The sequence below is a fragment of the Colobus angolensis genome, unplaced genomic scaffold, assembly GCF_000951035.1.
Source record: "Colobus angolensis palliatus isolate OR3802 unplaced genomic scaffold, Cang.pa_1.0 Scaffold153, whole genome shotgun sequence".
Classification (NCBI taxonomy): domain Eukaryota; kingdom Metazoa; phylum Chordata; class Mammalia; order Primates; family Cercopithecidae; genus Colobus; species Colobus angolensis.
In genome coordinates, this window is record NW_012114633.1 from 5,062,764 (window position 1) to 5,084,426 (window position 21,663).

At 35.1% G+C, this 21,663-nt stretch overlaps 1 protein-coding gene across 5 annotated transcripts in view; it reads right to left on the reverse strand.

The window, feature by feature from the left end:
* The window catches only part of GULP1 (GULP, engulfment adaptor PTB domain containing 1), a 321,470-nt gene that overhangs the window by 210,164 nt on the left and 89,643 nt on the right, over window positions 1-21,663 (reverse strand). For all 5 annotated transcript variants that reach the window (XM_011936483.1, XM_011936480.1, XM_011936482.1 and 2 more), the window contains exon 2: window positions 10,527-10,653. The gene's annotated coding sequence lies outside the window, so the exon portion shown is untranslated. The remainder of the gene's footprint in view (window positions 1-10,526; window positions 10,654-21,663) is intronic.

Genomic DNA, 21,663 nt, shown 5'->3' on the forward strand with positions numbered 1-21,663 from the left:
AAAAAAAAAAAAAAGTCAAATCAAAAATAAATGAGAGAATAGAAGAAATAATCTATCCAAATGAGAAGGAACCAGAAAAATAATTCTGGCAATATGACAAAACAGGGTTCTATAACACCCCCAACAATAAAAATCACAGTAGATCTCCAGAAATGGGTCCAAACCAAGATGAAATTTTTGAAATACCAAATACAAAATTCAAAATGTCGATAATTAAGTTACTCAAGGAGATACAAGTGAAAGGTGAAAACTAACTTAATTTTTTTTTAAATTCAGGATATGAATGAAAATTTTTCTAAAGAGAAAGATATTTTAAAGAAAAACCAACCTGAAATTCAGGAAATGAAAGACACATTTAAGGAATTACAAAATGCAGAGGAAAGTTTTAATAATAGACTAAACCAACTAGAAGACAGAATTTCAGAGTTCAAAGACAAAGCTTTTGAATTAACCCAATCAGACAAAAATAAAGAAAAATAAACAGAAGAAATGAATAATGTCTCCAAGGAATATGGGATTATGTAAAATGATCAAACCTAAGAATAACTGGTGTTCCTAAGGGAGAAGAGAAAGCAAAAAGCTTGGAAAACTTATTTGAATGTATAATTGAAGAAAACTTTCTTGGCCTTGCTAGAGATTTAGATATCTAAATATAAGAAGATCAAAGAACTCCTGGGAGATTTATTGCAAAAAGGACATGACCAAGGCATATACTTATCAGGCTATCTAAAGCCAATATTTAAAAAAAAAAAAAAAGAATTCTGAGAGCAGTGAGACAAAAGCATCAGGTAACTTATAAAGGAAAGCCTGTCAAACTGACAGCAGACTTCTCAGCAGAAACCTTACCAGGTAGAAGGGACTGGTGTCCTATCTATACCACCTTAAACAGAATAACTGTCAGCCAATAATTTTGTATCCAGTAAAACTAAATTTCATAAATTATGAACCAGAGTTGCCCTACAAGAAATGCTAAAAGAGTTTCTAAATCTTAAAAGACAAGGTGAATATGTACCAAAACAGAATCTCTTGAAAGCATAAAACTCAAGGTGCTTAAAAAACAGTAACAAAGAAGAAAACAAAGTATCTAGGTAACACTCAACATAATAATTGGAGCAGTATTCACATCTCAGTATTAACATGGAACATAAATGGCTTTAATGTTCCCCTTAAAAGACACAAGTTGGTAAAATGAATAAAAAATCACAAACCATATATCTGCTGTTTTCAAGACACTCACCTAACACATAAAGATTCATATAAACTCAGGGTGAAGGGGTGGATAAAGACATTTTATGCAAATAGGAATGAAAAGCAAGCAGGAGTAGTTATTCGTACATCAGATAAGCATACTTTAAAGCAGAAAGAATAAAACAAGGTCATTATATAATAATAAAAAATCAATCTAGCAGAAAGATATTGCAATCTTAAATTTACATGCATATAACTCTAGAGATCACAGATTTGAAAAATAATTACTAGTAAACCTAAGAAATGAGATGGGTAGCAACATAGTAATCATGGGGGACTTCAACACAGCACTGACAACACTAGACAAACCATCAAGACAGAAAGCCAAAAAAAAAAAAAAAAATGGACTTAAGCTATACAAATGGACCTAACAGATATTTACAAAACATTCTACCCAAAAAACACAGAATATACAGTCTTCTCATCAGGTCATGAAACATCCTCCAAGATAAACCATATGGTAGGCCACAGAACAAGTCTCAATAAATTTAAAATAATCACAATCATATCAATTTCTCAGACCATACCAGAATAAAGCTAGAAATCACCTTTAAAAGGAATTCTCAAAATTATACAAATATATGGAGATTAAACAATCTGCTCCTGAATGATTTTTGAGTTAATGACAAAATCAAGATGGAAATTTCAAAATTCTTTGAAATGAAGCATAATAGTGACATAAGTTACTAAAATCTCTGAAGCAAAAGCAATACTAAAAGCAAGTTTAAAATGCTAAATGCCTACATCAAAAATCTGAAAGATCACAAATTGACAACCTAATGTCATACCTCAAGGATCTAGAGAAACAAGAACAAACCAAACTCAAAACTAGCATAAGATAAGGAATAATGAGGATCAGAGCAGAACTAAATGAAATTTAAGAAAACAATACAAATGATAAATAAAACAAAAAGCTGGTTCTCTGAAAAGATAAACAAACTTGATAGACCATTAGCTAGATTAATAAATAAAAGTTTCAAATAACCTAAGTTAAAAATGAAAATGGGACATTATAACCAACAACACTGAAATACAAAAGGTCATTTGAGACTACTATGAACACCTCTATGCACACAAACTAGGAAGTCTAGAGAAAATGGACAAATTCCTGAAAACATACAACCTTTCTAGATTAAATCAAGAAGAAATAAAAACCCTGAACAAACCAATAAAAAACAGTGAAATTGAATTCATAACAAACAAAAACTGCCAACAATAAAAGCCCAGGGCCAGGTGCATTCACAGCTGAATTCTACTAGACATTCAAAAAACAATTGACACAAATCTTAGTGAAACTATTCCAAAAGATTGAGAAAGAGGTAATCCTCCCTAACTCATTATATGAAGTCAGTATCACCCTGATACTAAAGTGAAGAAAGGACATAATAACACAAGAAAACAATAGACCAGTATCCTTGATAAACATAGATGCAAAAATCCTCAACAGAATATTAGCTAATCAAATGCAACAGCACATCAAAAAAGTAATACACCATGATCTAGTGGGTTTTCTCCCAGTGAGGCAGGAATGGTTTAATATACACAAGTCAATAAATGTAATACATCATCTAAAGAGAACTAAAAACAAAAACCATATGAACATCTCAATAGACACAGAAAAAGCATTCAGTAAAGTCCAGTTTTCCTTTATGGTAAAAAGCCCTCAAAAAACTAGGCATAGAAGGTACATACCTCAAAATAATAAAAGCCATATAACACAAACCCACAGCCAAATCATACTGAGTGGGGAAGAGTTTAAAGCATTTCCCCTGAGAGCCTCAATGAGAAAATGTTGCCCATTTTCAGCACTTCTATTCAATATAGTACTGGAAGTTCTGGCCAGAGCAATAAGGCAAGATAAATAATGGGCATCCAAATTTGAAAACAGGAAGTCAAACTATCACTATTCACTGATGATATAATTGTACACATAGAAAACAATAAAGACTCCTCCAAAAGACTCCTAGATTTCATAAACAAATTCATGAAAGTCTCAGGTAACAAAATGAATGTACACAAATCAGTAGCACTGCTATATACCAACAACAACCACATTCATAATCAAATCAAGAACTCAGTCTCTTTTACAATATTTGCAAAAAATAAAATAAAATACTTAGGAATATACTTAACCAAGGATGCGAAAGATCTCTACAAAGAGAACTAAAAAAAAACACTGCTAAAAGAAATCATACATGACCCCAACAAATGGAAACACATTTCATGCTCATGGATTGGAAGAATAAATAATGTGAAAATGACCGTACTACCCAAAGCAATTTACAGATTCAATTCAATTCCATCAAAATAGCAACATCATTTTCACAGAATTAGAAAAAAAAAATCCTAAAATTCGTATGAAATGAAAAAAAGGGTTCAAAGAGCCAAAGCAATCCTAAGCAAAAAGAACAAATCTAGAGGCACTATATTTTCAATTAAATCACAAGTTTACAGTTACCAAAACAGCATGGTACTGGCGTAAAAGTAGACAAATAGATCAATGGATCATAATAGAGAAGCCAGAAATAGAGTTAAATACTTATAATCAACTTATGATCAACTTATGATCTTTGATTATAATCAACTTATAATCAACTTATGATCTTTGACAAAGCATATATAAACATAAATTGGGGAAAGGACACCCTACTTAATAAATGGTTCTGGGAAAACTGGATAGCTCCATGTAGAAGAGTGAAATTGGATCCCTATCTCTCATCTTACTTAAAAAAAAAACAAAAAACAAAAAACAAAAAAACCTCAAGATGGATCAAATCCTTAAATCTAAGACCTGAAGCCATAAAAAACCTAGAAGATAACCTAGGAAAAACTGTTCTGAACATTAGCCTAGGCAAAGAATTTATGACTAAGACCACAAAAGCAAATGCAACAAAAACAAATATAAATAAATGGGACCTAATTAAACTAAGAAACTTCCATACAGCAAAAGAAATAATCAACAGAGTAAACAGACAACACACAGAATGGGAGAAAATATTTGCAAACTATGTATGCATCTGACAATGGCCAAATATCCAGAATCTACAAGGTACTTAAATAAATCAGCAAGAAAAAAACAAATAATCCCATCTAAAAGTGGGCAAATGACATAAATAGCTATTTCTCAAAAGAAGATAAACAAATACCCAACAAACATTTGAAAAAATGCTCAAGATCACTAATCATCAGGGCAATGCCAATTAAAACCACAATGAGATGCCCTGCAAGAACAGCTATTATTAAAAATTCAAAAGACAATAATAGATTTGGCAAGGAAGTGGCGAAAACAGAGCACATACACTGCTGGTGGGAATGTAAATCAGTACAATATCTATGGAATACAGTATGAATATTTCTTAAGGAACTAAAAGTAGATCTAACATTTGATCCAGCCATCCCACTACTGGGTATCTACCCAAAGTAAAAGCAGTCATAACAAAAAGACACCTGCATGCATATGTTTTTTGCAGCACAATTCACAAAGGCAAAGATATGGAACCAACTTACGTGCCCAGGAACCAATGAGTAAAGAAAATGTGGTATATGTACACCATGAAATGCTACTCAGTCATTTAAAAAAAAAAAAAAAAAGATGAAATAATGTCTTTTGAAGCAACTTGGATGGAGCTCAAGGCCATTATTCCAAGTGAAATAACTCAGGAATAAAAGAATCAAATCCCGCATGTTCTCACTTGACTAAGCTATGGGTAGGCAAAGGCATACAGAGTGGTATAAGAGACTTTGGAGACTGAATAGCTACATCCAGAATGGGGAGGGTGGGAACTGGGTGGGGAATAAAAATCTACATATTGGGTACAATGCACACTACTCTGGTGACAAGTGTGCAAAAATCTGACTTAACCACTTTACAATTTATCCGTGTAACCAAAAACCACTGATACCCCAAGACCTACTGAAATTTTTTTAAAGAATTAATTCCCTTTATTTTTTAACAATTTAATATATAAGGTACTTCTAAGAGGTAAGGACACTTTTCCCATCCATTACACTAAGACTCATAATACATTTATCTCAGCTTTTAGAGAAAGAACATATATCAATTTTTGTGACTGCTGGAAAGTGTAAGGCTAAATTATTTACATTGTGGTTATGAATGAAATCAGGTCTTTTATTCATATTTTTGTTTTGTTTGGTGTAAATTATATTTACTCTAATATACTTTTATTTTTAAAGGATGGAAAAATTTTGAGTAATAAATAAATGAATCCTTAACTAATCCTCAATAATATTCCTCAATTCTCAATAAGGAATTGCAATGAGATTTTAAAATGTTATGAGTGCTCTAGCAAAGGTTTGAACACAGGAAAGTGAAGCAGGAGAGAAAATTCTTCAGTGTTCAAAGCCAAACAAATTTTACCAACAATAACAAAACCCACTTTTACTGTTTTCCCCATTTCTGTGCCTGTCATCAACATGCCCCTCTTGCCTAAGCAAAAAGGCTGTTTCTTTAACCCCCGCTTACCTGCTTCTACCACTACCAAGTCTCATCTAACCACACCTTGTTTTTTATTTCCATTTTTTCACCCTAGACAAACTTCTATTGTTTCTTCTCGAATTATTTAAAAATTTAGAAACACTGCTTCCTGGGTAACCTTAATGAGACTTAACGTTTTTGGGGAAACCTAGTCTACTGGTAACTCAATATCTGCATGCCAACATAATTATTACTCACTAGTCTTTAGTTAAACATGATTCTCTTGTGCTTTCATGGGGTATTCTATTCATTTGCTTGTCATGCAGGTACATCCACTACATTATAAACTCATGGGTAAAGATTATGTCTTCATTGTTTTATTTTCCTACAGTTCCTAGCTTAGTGCCTGGCAAGTAGCAAGGGTTCAGCAAATGGTGATCAAAATGTAAGGAAAAGCCTGCAAACTAATCTGCCTTCCTTTAAGCTGCTCTCTCTTCATTCGTCTAACACACATATCACTTTTAAATTAAACTTCTTTTTATTCTTTTAGAGTTTTTGAGATAGAGTTTTGCTCTGTCACCCAGGCTGGAGGGTAGTGGTGTGATCATGTCTCACTGTAACTTTCACCTCTTGGGCTCAAGTGATCCTCCCACGTCAGTCTCTCAAGGAGCTGGAACTACAAGTGTGCACCATCATGTCTGGCTAAGGTTTTCTACTTTTTTATTATTTTTTTGTAGAGGTGGGGTCTCACTATGTTTTCCAGGATGGTCTTGAACTCCTGACCTCAAGCGATCCACCTGCCTCAGTCTCCCAAAATGCTGGAATTTGAGGCATGAGCCAATGTGGCTGGCCTAGATTAAACTTCTTAAAGGATAGCATGGTTCATCTGATTCCCCTGCAATTGTTCCTCTCCATATAATGATGAGACAAAAATGCCTAATTATAAGAATCCAAATCACAGAACACATTTCCACCTACTCTGCTATATCTAATCTCTCTTTCCAGTTTCCTGAATATCCCATCCCTATGGTTTGCCAGCCCAATACCTTTGCTCCAAGTTGACTCTCCATTTAAATGTTTGCCTGCCAGTGTTCCTCTCCACCTTAAAAAGCACAACTCATGTAGTCTTTTGTTTGTGAAAGTATTCCTCAATTCCCAAGCTGGAAGTGTTATCACTATAAACTGCCCTATTATTTTACTTCTTTCTAGGCATTTAATACAGCCTACTTAAACATAAGAAACCAAAATGTATTTCTCATCTGGCCATATTTTATTGAAAGTTAGAGGTGACAAGGAACTATTTATGTGCCTTCCCTTTTCTAATGTTTACCATCCTCACTGCCATTGCTAATCACAGTGCTTGATAAATATAATAAGTTTTCAATAAATATTAATTAGATAAATGTATACTTAATATTATTTCTAAATGGTGCATTTTTAAACAATGTGGAAGGTTATACATATATAATATTCACTTTTTCTTTATTTTTTTTTTGAGATGGAGTGCCCAGGCTCTTGGTGCCCAGGCTGGAGTGCAGTGGTGCAACCTCTGCTTCCTGGGTTCAAGGGAATCTCCTGCCTCAGCCTCTCAAGTAGCTGGGATTACAGGCACTTGCCACCACACCCAGATAATTTTTGTATTTTTAGTAGAGATGGGTTTCACCATGTTGGCCAGGCTGGTCTTGAACTCCTGACCTCAGGTAATCCACTGACTTGGCCTCCCAAAGTGCAGGATTACAGGCATAAACCGCCGCACCCAGTCTTGTAACGTTCACTTTTCCTCTAGGCTTAGTTATGTAAGGGAATATATTTGCTGAATAGATGTGAGTAAGAAATTTGCAACCAAAATTAAAAATTTTAACTTAATTTTCTTTTTTTTTTCAACTTAAACTGGCTAATGAAAACTTTAACTTGTTACCACCTTCTACAGGTAAACTCAGCAATAACAATAAAAAGCCTTTAAAAGATCACAGTCATTGAGCCAGTGATACCAATTTTAGTAATGCTACTAATGCAAGCCAAATGATGTACATATCAATTTATCTATAAGAATATTGCCTGAATAATAAATACAAAATAAAAATATTTTAAAACATATTATATATTTACAGATATAACAGAAAGTACAAAACACTAATTCATATTCTCAAAGGACAGAAGAAAACAAATTTGTTACAAAATAATAAAGAAAATCAACAAAGTATATATATAATTCGTATGGTTTGGCTGTGTCCCCACCCAAATCTCATCTTGAATTGTAATTCCCACAATTCCCACATGTCATGGGAGAAACCTTATGGAAGGTGATTGAATCATGGAGGTGGTTATTTCCTATGATGTTCTCATGATAGTGAGTGGGACTCACGAGATCTGATGGTTTTAAAAATGGGAGTTTTCCTACACAAGCCCTATTTTCTTGTCTGTTGCTGTGTGAGATGTGCTTTTCACCTTCCTTCATGGTTGTGAGGTCTCCCCAGCCACATGGAACTGTAAGTCCATTTAACTGCTTTCTTTTGTAAATTGCCCAGTCTTGGGTATGTTGCCATCAGCAGTGTGAAAACAGACTAATACAGTAAATTGGTATCAGAGTTGGATGCTGCTGAAAAGATACCTAAAGATGTAGAAGCAACTTTGGAACTGGGTAACAGGCAGAGGCTGGAATAGTTTGGAGGGCTCAGAAGAACACTGGAGAAGGTGGGAAAGTTTGGAACTCCCTAAAGACTTGTTGAGTGATTTTGACCAAAATGCTGATAATGATATGGACAATGACATCCAGGCTGAGGTTGTCTCAGATGGAGATGAGGAACTTGTTGGGAACTGGTGCCAAGGTGACTCTTGTTATGTTTTAGAAAAGAGACTGGCAGCATTTTGCTCCTGCCCTAGAGATTTGTGCAACTTTGAACTTGAGAGAGATGATTTCGAGTATCTGGAGGAAGAAATGTCTAAGCAGCAAAGCATTCAAGAGGTGACTTGGGTGCTATTAAAGAAATTCAGTTTTATAAGGGAAGCAGAGCATAAAAGTTCAGAAAATTTGCAGCCTGACAATGCAATAGAAAACAAAATCCCATTTTCTGAGGAGAAATTAAAGCTAGTTGCAGAAATTTGCATAAGTAACAAGGAACCAAATGTTAATCATCAAGACAATGCAGAAAATGTCTCCAGGGCATGTCAGAAGGCTTCATGGCAACCCCAGAGGTTTAAGAGGATAACATGATTTCCTGGGCTAGGCCAGGGTCTCTCTGCTTTATTAAGTCTAGGGACTTGATGGCCTACATCCTAGCTGCTCCAGCCATGACTAAAAGTGGCCAAGGTATGGCTTGGCTGTTGCTTCAGAGGGTGCAAGCCCCAAGTCTTGGCAGCTTCCACATGGTATTGAGCCTGCGGATGCCCAGAAGTCAAGAACTGAGGTTTGGGAACCTCCGCCTAGATTTCAGAAGATGTATGGAAATGCCTGGATGTCCAGGCAGAAGTTTGCTGCAGGGGTAGGGTCCTCATGGAGAATCTCTCCTAGGGCAGTGTGGAAGGGAAACATGGGGTCAGAGCCCCCACACAGAGTCCCTACTGGGGCACTACCTAGTGGAGTTGTGAGAAGAGGGCCACCATCCTCCAGACCCTAGAATAGTAGATCCACCAATGACTTGCACCCTGCACCTGGAAAAGACTCAGACACTCAATGCCAGCCCATGAAAGCAGTCAGAAGGGAAGCTATACCCTGCAAAGCCACAGGGGCAGAGCTGCCCAAGACCATGGGAACTCACCTCTTACATCAGCATGATCTGGATGTGAGACATGGCATTGAAGGAGATCATTTTGGAGCTTTAAGATTTGACTGCCCCACTGGATTTTGTACCAGCATGGGGCCTGTAGCCCCTTTGCATTGGCCAATTTCTCCTATTTGGAATGGCTGTATTTACCCAATGCCTGTACCCTATTTTATCTAGGAAGTAACTAACTTGCTTCTGATTTTACAGGCTCATAGGCAGAAAGGACTTGCCTTGTCTCTAATGAGACTTTGGATTCTGGACTTTAGAGTTGACGCTGAAATGAGTTAAGACTTTGGGGGATTGTTGGGAAGGCATGTTTTGCCTTGTCTCTAATGAGACTTTGGATTCTGGACTTTAGAGTTGACGCTGAAATGAGTTAAGACTTTGGGGGATTGTTGGGAAGGCATGTTTGGTTTTGAAATATGAGGACATGAGATTTGAGGGGGCCAGGGATGAAATGATAAGGGTTTGGCTATGTCCCCACCCAAATCTTATCTTGATTTGTACCTCCCACAATTCCCACATGTTGTGGCAGGAACCTGGTGGGTGGTGATTGAATCATGGGGGCGAGTCTTTCCTATGCTGTTCTCATGATAGTGAGTGGGTCTCACAAAATCTGATGGTTTTAAAAATGGGCGTTTGCCTGCACAAGCTCTCTTCTCTTGTCTGCTGCTGTGTGAGACGTGCCTTTCACCTTCCTCCATGATTATGAGACCTCCCCAGTCACGTAGAACTGTAAGTCCATTAAATATCTTTCTCTTGTAAATTTCCCAGTCATGAGTATGTCTTTATCAGCTGCATGAAAATGAACTAAATGTAATACTATCATTGTAACTTTGCTTAAAAGAAAAATCCAACAAAACAAAAATAAAATTATATAGAACAAAATGATGACAGAGCTTATTTTCAGAGAAAACGCTCATCAGTGTTTTTAATTTTAGTTTACTTTTATGCATTTTACTATTTTTTACAACATAAGACTATATTTTTAAACATTCAGCACATAATAATAGCATTTTTATAATTTCAAGTCCTTTTTGGAAATAATGGAAAATGTATAAACAATCATTTATTCTTACCTGAGTATGCTCAAATATAGTTGAAAGAAAATGGACACTTGACTGTATATAGCTTCTATCATACAGTTGCCATCAGAATTCTTCTATCACTTTCTCTCCTATGTATATCAGATGGAATCACAAATAACTAAAAAGAAAAATATAATTGGACTTAGAATTAATCAATAATTACATTTCTGTTTATTTTAAATTTAGAAGTTCAGCATATCTTTTAAAATTCTAATTATGTTTCTTGAAAATGTTCAAGAAAGTTACCAAATAATAGGAAAATAATGATAAAATATGTAAATATTTGGAAAAGATTGTTACTGATACCTAGGTAACGAAAAATAGCAAGATTTATAGATGATGTGTTAAATGTTTTAACTCACAGATATGTTACTATTAAAGCTTGGTGATAGTTCTTTAATAATATATGCCTTTCCCCTTTGAACAACAAGGAGCCCCAACTATCTCTTTCACATACTATTTATTTGGACTAACCAATCTCATACCCTGTTCATGATGATTAAGAAGGTGAAGCCGAATTTTAGAAGGCACTGATTTATTTTCATTTTCATTCTACTTTGACTGTTATGGCAAGGCATTTAGATAGCTTATCTTTCTATTCATAATCACGCTATAACTAGAAGAGATATGTTAATTGGTTAAGACTTTTATATTTGTATTCCAACAAACAAAAATTTTTTCTGGGTAGACACAACAGCACAAACTATGTCTTCCTTTAACTATATTATTTCGAATGTACCTCTGACATAAGTTCAAATAGTACCAGAAGAATTCACAGCGTAGTATCTTTTGCCAAAACACTAAAAAGACCTGATCTTTTTGAAGGAGGGGGAAACATGGAGAAACATATCTAAGTCGTGTGCCCTGCTTCTCATCATAACTTTGATACAAACCCCTTGATACAGACATTGATGTTGCCATATGTATATTTTTTACTTTCTTAAATAGACAGATCTCACATATTATTTTATCCCTTCCTCTGTGTTTCAATCTAAGCCATCTGAATACTTTGAAAGCCATCTTTTTCCATCTTAGCCACATATTCTTCAGAAGCCTATTGACCTATTTGTTCACTCTATTTGTTTTCTTCTGCCTCAGCCTCCCGAGTAGCTGGGACCACAACTGTGTGGCATCATGCCCGGCTAATTTTTGTATTTTTAGTAGAGAGGGGGTTTTGCCATGTTGGTCAGTCTGGTCTCGAACTCCTGACCTCAGGTGATCTGCCCGCCTTGGCCTCCCAAAGTGCTGGGTGGATTACAGGTGTGAGCCACCACACCCAGCTTCTTTTTCATTTTCTAACATGACTGTAGAGAGAAAGAAAGGATCTCATTTTAGGTTGCCCTGGAGGCAAACACTGAGGTAATAATAACTTCAATGTGAGAAGTTTATTTGGGAGATAATCCCAGGAAATATTAGCAGGGATGAAAAGAAAGAAGTGAGACCCGGAGTGGAAGACCTCTTACCAACACAGAGATCATTATCAGACCTGTAACACTATTGGCAACTGCAGCTTAATCTGGCTGGGGAAAATCAGACATCCAGTGTGTAATACACCCCTCAGCTATATCTCACTGTCAGAATCAGAGCTAGCATATTTATACACCAATCCTCATTAGTCATTAGCTGAGGGTTGCTCCCAGGGGCATTGATTCCCTAGAACTTTCAGTCTGTTTGGTTAACAAAGTAGTCTCTTGTGGCCAAAGAATCCCTTAGGTAAAGAAATGCAGGATAAGCATTAGAAATTTTGCCAGTTTGAACTATAGCACTAAAAGAGAGGTTATAGGCTGATCATCAACAGCATCTACAACAAAAAGCAACAATTTTAAATTTTGAATTAAAATATTAGCACAGTATATTTTAAGGTCATATATTGATATTTTATAATTTTAGTGAAAAACAATGTTTGCTTAACTCAGTAACACCATTATTTATTAAATCATATGCTATTTTCTTAGCACTGACTGGATCTTAGCATGTATGAATTACACAATTCGCTTCACCTTGCTGTAAAATGTAAAGGTTGTATCATCACATACTTCCAGCTCTAAAAATAGATGTGTTTATCCTGGACAGGAAATTTCAAGCATGACACATAGCTAAAAGGTAAACTATAAAACCATGTCATGATTTCCACAGTCGTTTATCAGATCGTGTTTTTCTTGTTTGTTGGTCTTAGATGAAAGGAGAGAAAAGGAAGAACAAAATTATTTCTCTTTTAGGATGATATAGTTTTTCTATTTTTATTTTGACAACTATTGATCTTATGAACAGAAATTAGAGAGAAATAATTTGAGATAAATAACTGTTATCAAAACTCTTCAATACATTTCATCCCAAATTTTATAGAAGAAAATATTTTCCTTAAAATAGTCAATTCAATTTAATCAAGAAAAATAATTGTTAATAAAACTCTTCAATAGATTTAATTCCAAAATTTAATAAAAGAAAATCTTTTCCTTGAAATGGTCAATTCAATTTAACATCCCCGTAGCCTTTATTTTTATCTTAAATTCACTGAAACCCAGTCATACTGCAGGAAATACTTTTCAAACTAGAATATTTTATGCAATGTGACAGAATAAAGAAGAGCACAAAAATACACACATCAAAAAATAAGAACTAACTTATGCTTACTTCTGTCTTTCTTCTTGCAGGAAATGATGTATTTTCCAAGTGGCATCTATTATTCTATGTCTGATACGATTAGATTTTTCATAGAAAGAGCACTTTGAATATTCTTGCAAAACTCAGATTGGCTTATGGGCTGCTCTTTTGAACATATTTTATTTTAAAATATAAAATCCTGATTTCCAATTCAAATGCTTCTTAAAATTTTAGTATGAACATAATATGCTCAATTTGATACTGTTTTGCCACCATTTATTACACATTTTCATACAATTTGAAGATGTATATGAAATTAAATGAAACCAACTATTTCTTTACTAAAACTTCCTTTATCCCCAACAGTACCATTTAAGAAAAACATTATTAATGCTGCAATATGACAAAATGCTTCAATTTGTTAATGTAACAGGTAAATCTTTAAATATTCTATATGTAATAAACTAAGCAAAGTAAACAAGTCAGGCCAAATTGTGTTTCTACTTGTCATCATATGAAATACGGATCACCATTATCATGATTGTAAAATATTTTCAAAATCATTACTCTCTTTTTTTGCCTAGGTCCAAGAATTTGACAGTATTTAATCTAATTTACAAAATGTTTTAGGAGTTTTCCTGGATATTTATTTCTTATCCTCTATAGGCTCCTAAATTCAAAATATATAAAATCAGTTCTTGGCCCTGATTTTCTTTTCTATATTTTTCTTTTTTGTCTTATGACATTAAGTAAGTAGTACAATTCCCACTGATTGCTCACACCTGAAATCTGGCATTATTAATCCCTCTTTTTTCCCTTACCACCTACATGCAGTTAAATAAATTCAATTCTACTTAATACAACAATCTCCAGTTTGTTTTCTCTCCCAGTTTACACTCCCCACCTATCTACCCCTAGCCAGTAGTAATTTCTCTAACAAGTACTTTGGCCACATCACCAATGGACGAAGTACACATGCCTTAGTATGCCTTTAAGACACCTTCTCAAATGTTTTCACCCCAATGTTCTAAGCAAAAGGTACAAAGAAAGTGATATTAAGATGATTGTCCTAAGTAGCCTGGAGCAATCAATTCCTATGTATTCTAGTCATCTCACTAAGGAAATGACATACGAATAGTCCTACCTATACCCCTACACTCTTAAGGAAAATAACATTAGAAAAGTAATTTTGTTCATTAACACAATATTCACTGAACAGCCATTGAATGCCCAGTTGTTTAGTTACTAGTGAGAGTAAAATAAGTCTGTATACTCCTTTGCATGCATCAGTGTGATAAGGACTATGTTCCTGGCAAGGCTAGGTGCTGCAGAAAAGTCTTCCTAAAAGAGGTAAGACTCATTAACCTTCAGTTCACAGAAGCTGTCCAGTGAGGAAGGTGGGGAAAGCCACAGTTGGCAAAGGAAACATCATAAGCAAAGGCACACGAATAAGAAAGAACACGCCATCTTCAAGGATAGGCTATTAGAACATTTTATTTTAAAATAGAATATTTATAGGAAACTTTAGGAATAAGATGAGGCCACATCAGGAAGGCTCCTGACTGCCATGTTATAACATTTGTATTTTACCCTAAAGGTGATGGAAGTATGATTAAACAGGGAAGCAGTACAGTAAGATATGTGTTTTAGATAGGTGTTTAGGATGGTCATAATGCCAAGGCGGCTCTGAAGAGACATGAAAGGGAAGGGATGAGACAAGGAAATTACTTCTTAGAAATTTGTGCATATTTGTTAGATGCTAATGCAAAATAGACTCAAGGCATTCATATTTATAAGATGTAAAACTGGAACGATCTTTGTAATTTAATTTATATAGGAATAGAACCAGACAAAGATAGCTTTGATCCTGGGTTTTTCTTTTTTTTTTTTTCTTTCTTTTTTTTTTTATTATACTTTAAGTTCTAGGGTACATGTGCATAACGTGCAGGTTTGTTACATATGTATACTTGTGCAATGTTGGTGTGCTGCACCCATCAACTCGTCAGCACCCATCAATTCATCATTTATATCAGGTATAACTCCCCAATGCAATCCCTCCCCCCTCCCCCCTCCCCATGATAAGCCCAGTGTGTGATGTTCCCCTTCCCGAGTCCAAGTGATCTCATTGTTCAGTTCCCACCTATGAGTGAGAACATGCGGTGTTTGGTTTTCTCTTCTTGTGATAGTTTGCTAAGAATGATGGTTTCCAGCTGCATCCATGTCCCTACAAAGGACGCAAACTCATCCTTTTTGATGGCTGCATAGTATTCCACGGTGTATATGTGCCACATTTTCTTAATCCAGTCTGTCACAGATGGACATTTGGGTTGATTCCAACTCTTTGCTATTGTGAATAGTGCCGCAATAAACATACGTGTGCATGTGTCTTTGTAGTAGAGTAATTTATAATCCTTTGGGTATATACCCAGTAGTGGGATGGCTGGGTCATATGGTACATCTAGTTCTAGATCCTTGAGGAATCGCCATACTGTTTTCCATAATGGTTGAACTAGTTTACAATCCCACCAACAGTGTAAAAGTGTTCCTATTTCTCCACATCCTCTCCAACACTTGTTGTTTCCTGATTTTTTAATGATGGCCATTCTAACTGGTGTGAGATGGTATCTCATTGTGGTTTTGATTTGCATTTCTCTGATGGCGAGTGATGATGAGCATTTTTTCATGTGTCTGTTGGCTGTATGAATGTCTTCTTTTGAGAAATGTCTGTTCATATCCTTTGCCCACTTTTTGATGGGGTTGTTTGTTTTTTTCTTGTATATTTGTTTGAGTTCTTTGTAGATTCTGGATATTAGCCCTTTGTCAGACAAGTAGATTGCAAAAATTTTCTCCCATTCTGTAGGTTTCCTGTTCACTCTGATGGTAGTTTCTTTTGCTGTGCAGAAGCTCTTTAGTTTAATGAGATCCCATTTGTCAATTTTGGCTTTTGCTGCCGTTGCTTTTGGTGTTTTAGACATGAAGTCCTTGCCCATGCCTATGTCCTGAATGGTACTACCTAGATTTTCCTCTAGGGTTTTTATGGTATTAGGTCTAACATTTAAGTCTCTAATCCATCTTGAATTAATCTTCGTATAAGGAGTAAGGAAAGGATCCAGTTTCAGCTTTCTACTTATGGCTAGCCAATTTTCCCAGCACCATTTATTAAATAGGGAATCCTTTCCCCATTTCTTGTTTCTCTCAGGTTTATCAAAGATCAGACGGCTGTAGATGTGTGGTATTATTTCTGAGGACTCTGTTCTGTTCCATTGGTCTATAGCTCTGTTTTGGTACCAGTACCATGCTGTTTTGGTTACTGTAGCCTTGTAGTATAGTTTGAAGTCAGGTAGGGTGATGCCTCCAGCTTTGTCCTTTTGACTTAGGATTGTCTTGGCAATGCGGGCTCTTTTTTGGTTCCATATGAACTTTAAAGCAGTTTTTTCCAATTCTGTGAAGAAACTCATTGGTAGCTTGATGGGGATGGCATTGAATCTATAGATAACCTTGGGCAGTATGGCCATTTTCACGATATTGATTCTTCCTATCCTGGGTTTTTCTATTCCCGGAAATCAGATAGGACCAAAAATTCATATCACCTGTTATTCTTCCAAATGCATTCTGAGTTCCATACCCTCAGCTTTCAGTATGGTAATGAAAAAAGTGATAGTGGATGAGACATGAAAAACTCTTCAGAACACATAAGAATTTTAAATTTATCAATTTAAAATCAAATTCAATCCATGCTTTCCATTGCATTTGCCGTGAAACTTTCAGCAGTGCTTTGAAGCTCTCAATGGCAGGAAATTTTTCTAATTAAAAAAAGTAGGAGAACAATTATCAAGTCGTTCACTCTTTTTGCTGAAATTAGTGGAAAACAGAAGTCACTTTCCTTGAAGCATTTGGTTATTAAACTTTTCAGTATATATAGTGTGAGTGTGTCTATGAACAAAACACTTAGAAAATTAGAAAATTATAAGGAAAACAAAAATCATCTATATTAAGATAAACTAAAATATAATATTTAGACACCTTCCACTCAGTCTTTTACTAAAACTGAAATTGTACTACACATATGCAATAGTTCAGCTATTTCACCCTCCAAACCTCATGTTGAAATGTGATCCCCAATATCAAACATGGGACCTAGTGAGAGGTGCTTGAGTCATGGGGGCAGATCCCTCATGAATGGCTTGGTGCCATCCTGGTGGTAATGAGTGAGTTATTGCTCTGTTAGTCCCTTGTAAGAGCTGTTTGTTACAAAGAGCCTGGCACCTCCCTCCCCTCTCTCTTTTGCCTCCTCTCTTGCCATGTCATCTCTGCTCATGCAGGCTCCACTTCAATTTCTGCCATGAGTCTGAACAGCCTAAAGCCCTTACCAGAAGCAGATGGTGGCACCATGTGTCTTATATAGCAAACGTCTTTTCCTTATAAATTACCTAGCCTCAGGTATTCCTTTATAGCAATACAAAGACAACATATAATTTCATTTCCTACCTTTTGTCACCTACAGTGCAATCATATTCGTGTATCATTAAATAAGTCTTCAAATAAATACTATTGGCATAACATGTCACCTTATAACTTTTTTTGCCCATTCTAATGTTCCATATTTAAGATTTTTCCGTTTTTTTCTATATAGAGACACTGTGATGAGTAGAATTGAAACAAAGTAGTGTAGTGACTAAAATGACTGTAGTTGGCCTGGAAAGTGTTATAAGCCTGATTCCAAAACTATGTTGCCTTGACAGGATATGCCTTAGTCTCCTCATCCATATAATCTAACCTAGTGTTGCTTTGAGAAATAAATGATTACAAAGTTTGTGAAACACCTAAAGCACTGAATGATATATTCTACATATATATTTTATCTGTTATATAAATCATTGCTTAAACATCAGACTATCGAGGCAAGAGAGAATGGAAATTACCGGATCAAAGTCTGTATATAATTACAATACTTTGTCTGGAAAATAGGGCAAATTACACTCCCACAGAAGTGAAAAAGTATGCAAATCTCACCCCAATCTTCCTATACTGTTCATATATATCAGGGTTTTAAAAATTTATTTTAATTCAATAGGAAAATTGAATTATAATAGGAAAATTGCCTTACATATTGTTTTAGATTTGCATTTCATTTATGTAACATTAGCTGTTGCCCAGTTAGCTTTTTGCAAAATTTTTTCTTATTGATAAATTTCCTATTCTCAATTTTCATTGTACCTTTTATATAACTAAGAACTAAGGGGAGAAGATAATTTCTAGCTCAATCCCTAATCAATAGTTTGGGTATTCATTCTTATCTGAACCAATGAAATGATAAGCACATTGCTAACCAATTGGTAGGTGTGCAGAATCACTGACTGGCTTAAGACAATCAGGGAGTATTCCTGGAGATACAAATATGGCCAATTCTCCTAAGTCATACAGCTTCCACATGTGATGAAAGGTGAGTTCCACTGAGAAAAATCTTGTCCATTATAAAAACAGTGGTAGGTAAATTTAGAAATAAATGCTAAGTACACATTAATGTGAACTTAGACATAAATGAGATAATCTATACACAGCACTAATCATAAAGCCTGACACACAAAATCTCAGCAATTTACAGTAATTATTATTTCTGTTGGTGTGTTCAAAAGTTCCGTATCTTTCACACTGTAAATGAAACCATGGTACATATCTTTGTACATAAATATTTGTTGTGCTCGTCTCAAACTCTATTTTTTTTTTTTTTTTTTTGAGATGGAGTCTCGCTCTGTTGCCCAGGATGGAGTGCAGTGGTGCAATCTTGGCTCACCACAACTACCACCCCCTGGATTCAAATGATTCTCCTGCCTCAGCCTCCCAAGTAGCTGGGACTACAGGTGCATACCACCATGCCCAGCAAAAGATGGAGATTCATTATGCTGGGCAGGCTGGTCTCGAAATCCTGACCTCGTGATCTGTCAGCCTTGGCCTCCCAAAGTGCTGGGATTACAGGCATGAGCCATTGCGCCCGGCCCAAATTATTTCTTTATTGTGGCTTCATATAAGTGAAATTCCTATCAAAAAGTATTTGATCTTTTAAGTATTTTAATGCACATCATCAAGTTATTTTCTGGAAAGGTATGTCAACAAAGACTTCCACCAATAGCATATGACAATGCTGAATTTATACCACACTTGCCAGCAATTATCTTTTTAATCTTTGACAATTTGGCAAATTTTGTACCTTTTCCTAAAATGCATACTTCTTTAACTGCAAGTGAAGTATAAGTTTATATGTTTACTTTATTGAATGCTTAGTTTACAATTTTTATTTTCCTTTTGATGTGCTTTTCAATTTCATGACATTTCAATGAGATTTTCTGACATTTTAATAAAAACCTTATGGCTTATGGCCTTTGAACTTTTTGTTCCTTTAACTTGGTTGCTCTTCTTACAGGTAACCAACTGTTCACTCAATTCCATCAGATTAGGAAAGGTTGCTTTACATTTTATTTTCCCTTAATGTCATTATTATACATTTTGTCCATAAAATACTGTAATGTAAATTGCTAAATCTTACAGTAAGACGTTATCTACGAATTCATACAAAGGCATTAAAGCAAGTAAGTCATTATCATAGGTGTTTTTAAAAGTATATTTAATTAATGATTAAAACTGCATTTGTCTAATGTGTTTTATAGATTTAATTACATTTAATTTTGGGGATTAATCATATCTGCATTTAGTTTATCATTTAACACTAGGAACACAGTTAAACCTTGAACAACACAGGTTGGACTGCATGGGTCGGTCCACCTCCAGGTAGGTATTTTTTTCAATAAATACACTTGGCCCTCCACACCCACAGGGTCTGCATCTGAAATCAAACTCAAATGGAAAATACTGGTATTCACAGAATACAAAACATGTGGATATGGACGGCTGGCTTTTCCTATATACGGGTTCCGGATGGCTACTGCAGCCTTACTTGAATATGCACAGATTTTGGTATCTGCTGGTGGCCCTGGAATAAATCCCCTGAGGATACAGGGGAACGGATATATTTATAAAACACTGCAAATATGGATTTCAGCACCAAGATCAATAGAAACAGAATTTTTTCCAAATATTCCCCATATTTTAAGCTTCTGCCTTCCTTCTTTCATTTAGAAGATGAAATTATGATTCTCCATTCTTTACTATAATATTTTAATACATTAGAAATACTCAGATGATTAAAGAAAATATTTATACACCTATTCTAAAAGCCACTATTAATTTTTAAGACTACCTGTTACTCCTAAAAGCTGCAAAACTATGTAAATATATTTCAATATTAATGAAAAGAGAGTAAGTCTTCATTAAGGGTTCTTATTAAGCATTTTTGTAAACAGTCACACAATGGAAGCTGTTGGAATGAACGAAATCAGGAAACTGTGGTTCATTTCCTAATGAAAAGTTGGGCCAGAAAGCATTCATTAACTTGGATTACATAAAAAGTCATTAGTTTAATTTTTCCAGTCCTGTGGAGTTTAATTTTGTTCATGTTAATATCCATAGAGTATGTAATATATTTAAAGACAAATTTCAGAGAGCTATTATTCAGTCTTCCAATTTCCCACAGTTGCAGGATGCAGCGGTCAGGAGCTTTACTAATACTTGTCTCTATTCTACATTAATTGTAGTATCACCATAATTGGATATAATTTCACTCAAATTATACAAACACTGTTCAGTAAAATCTGGATTACCTTCTGTACCAATATAATCAAGCAGAAAAACATATACAAATTCGTCTGCTGTTAGCCATATGATAATAATTGTCTCACAGATGAGGAAACAGTCTCAGAGATGCAGACATCACCAATATTTTATATGATGATTGGTTATGTCTGAAGGCCTTTCTTCAGCAATCGAACATTTTCAATATCAATGTTTTGTGATTGTTCTTTATGTTACTCTAATACTAAATGTTATTTCACCATTTAAACTGTTGCTCTGGAATGAAGAGAGACAAATGATCTCTCTTCATTCCAGATGAATTAATAACATATTTTACACCGCAAGCAAATGAAGAAATCACTGTTCAGTAGCATTTTCACAAAACAGTATGCATTTCACCCTGCATTTAACTTGTTTATACCTACATTGTGATTTCCTGTCACCACCCAACACCCTCCCCTCCACCAAAATATTCTGGTAATAGCACCCTGAATTTCCTTTGCAAATTTGCTTTTTTTTTTTTTTCCTCTTTCCTGGTAGTTATGTTTGGCTAAGGGTGACCCTAGTTGTAGTTCCAGGTCAATGGCAGTACCATGATCCTAATAATAATTATTCACGTATGAGTGGGAATGTGGACTAAGTTAAAATAAAGAAAATACAATCAGCACCCTTTTTTAAAAAACTAGAAAGAAACAATCCCTTTCCACTTGAATTAACTAACTGAAGGACTGAAAACCTGGTGGCTATTTTGTCCTCATGTTTCTTGCCTTAAAATATAATTCAGTGGATAACAGAGCTACGAGAGGGAAACAAATATCTAACTGCCTGGATTCAGTCA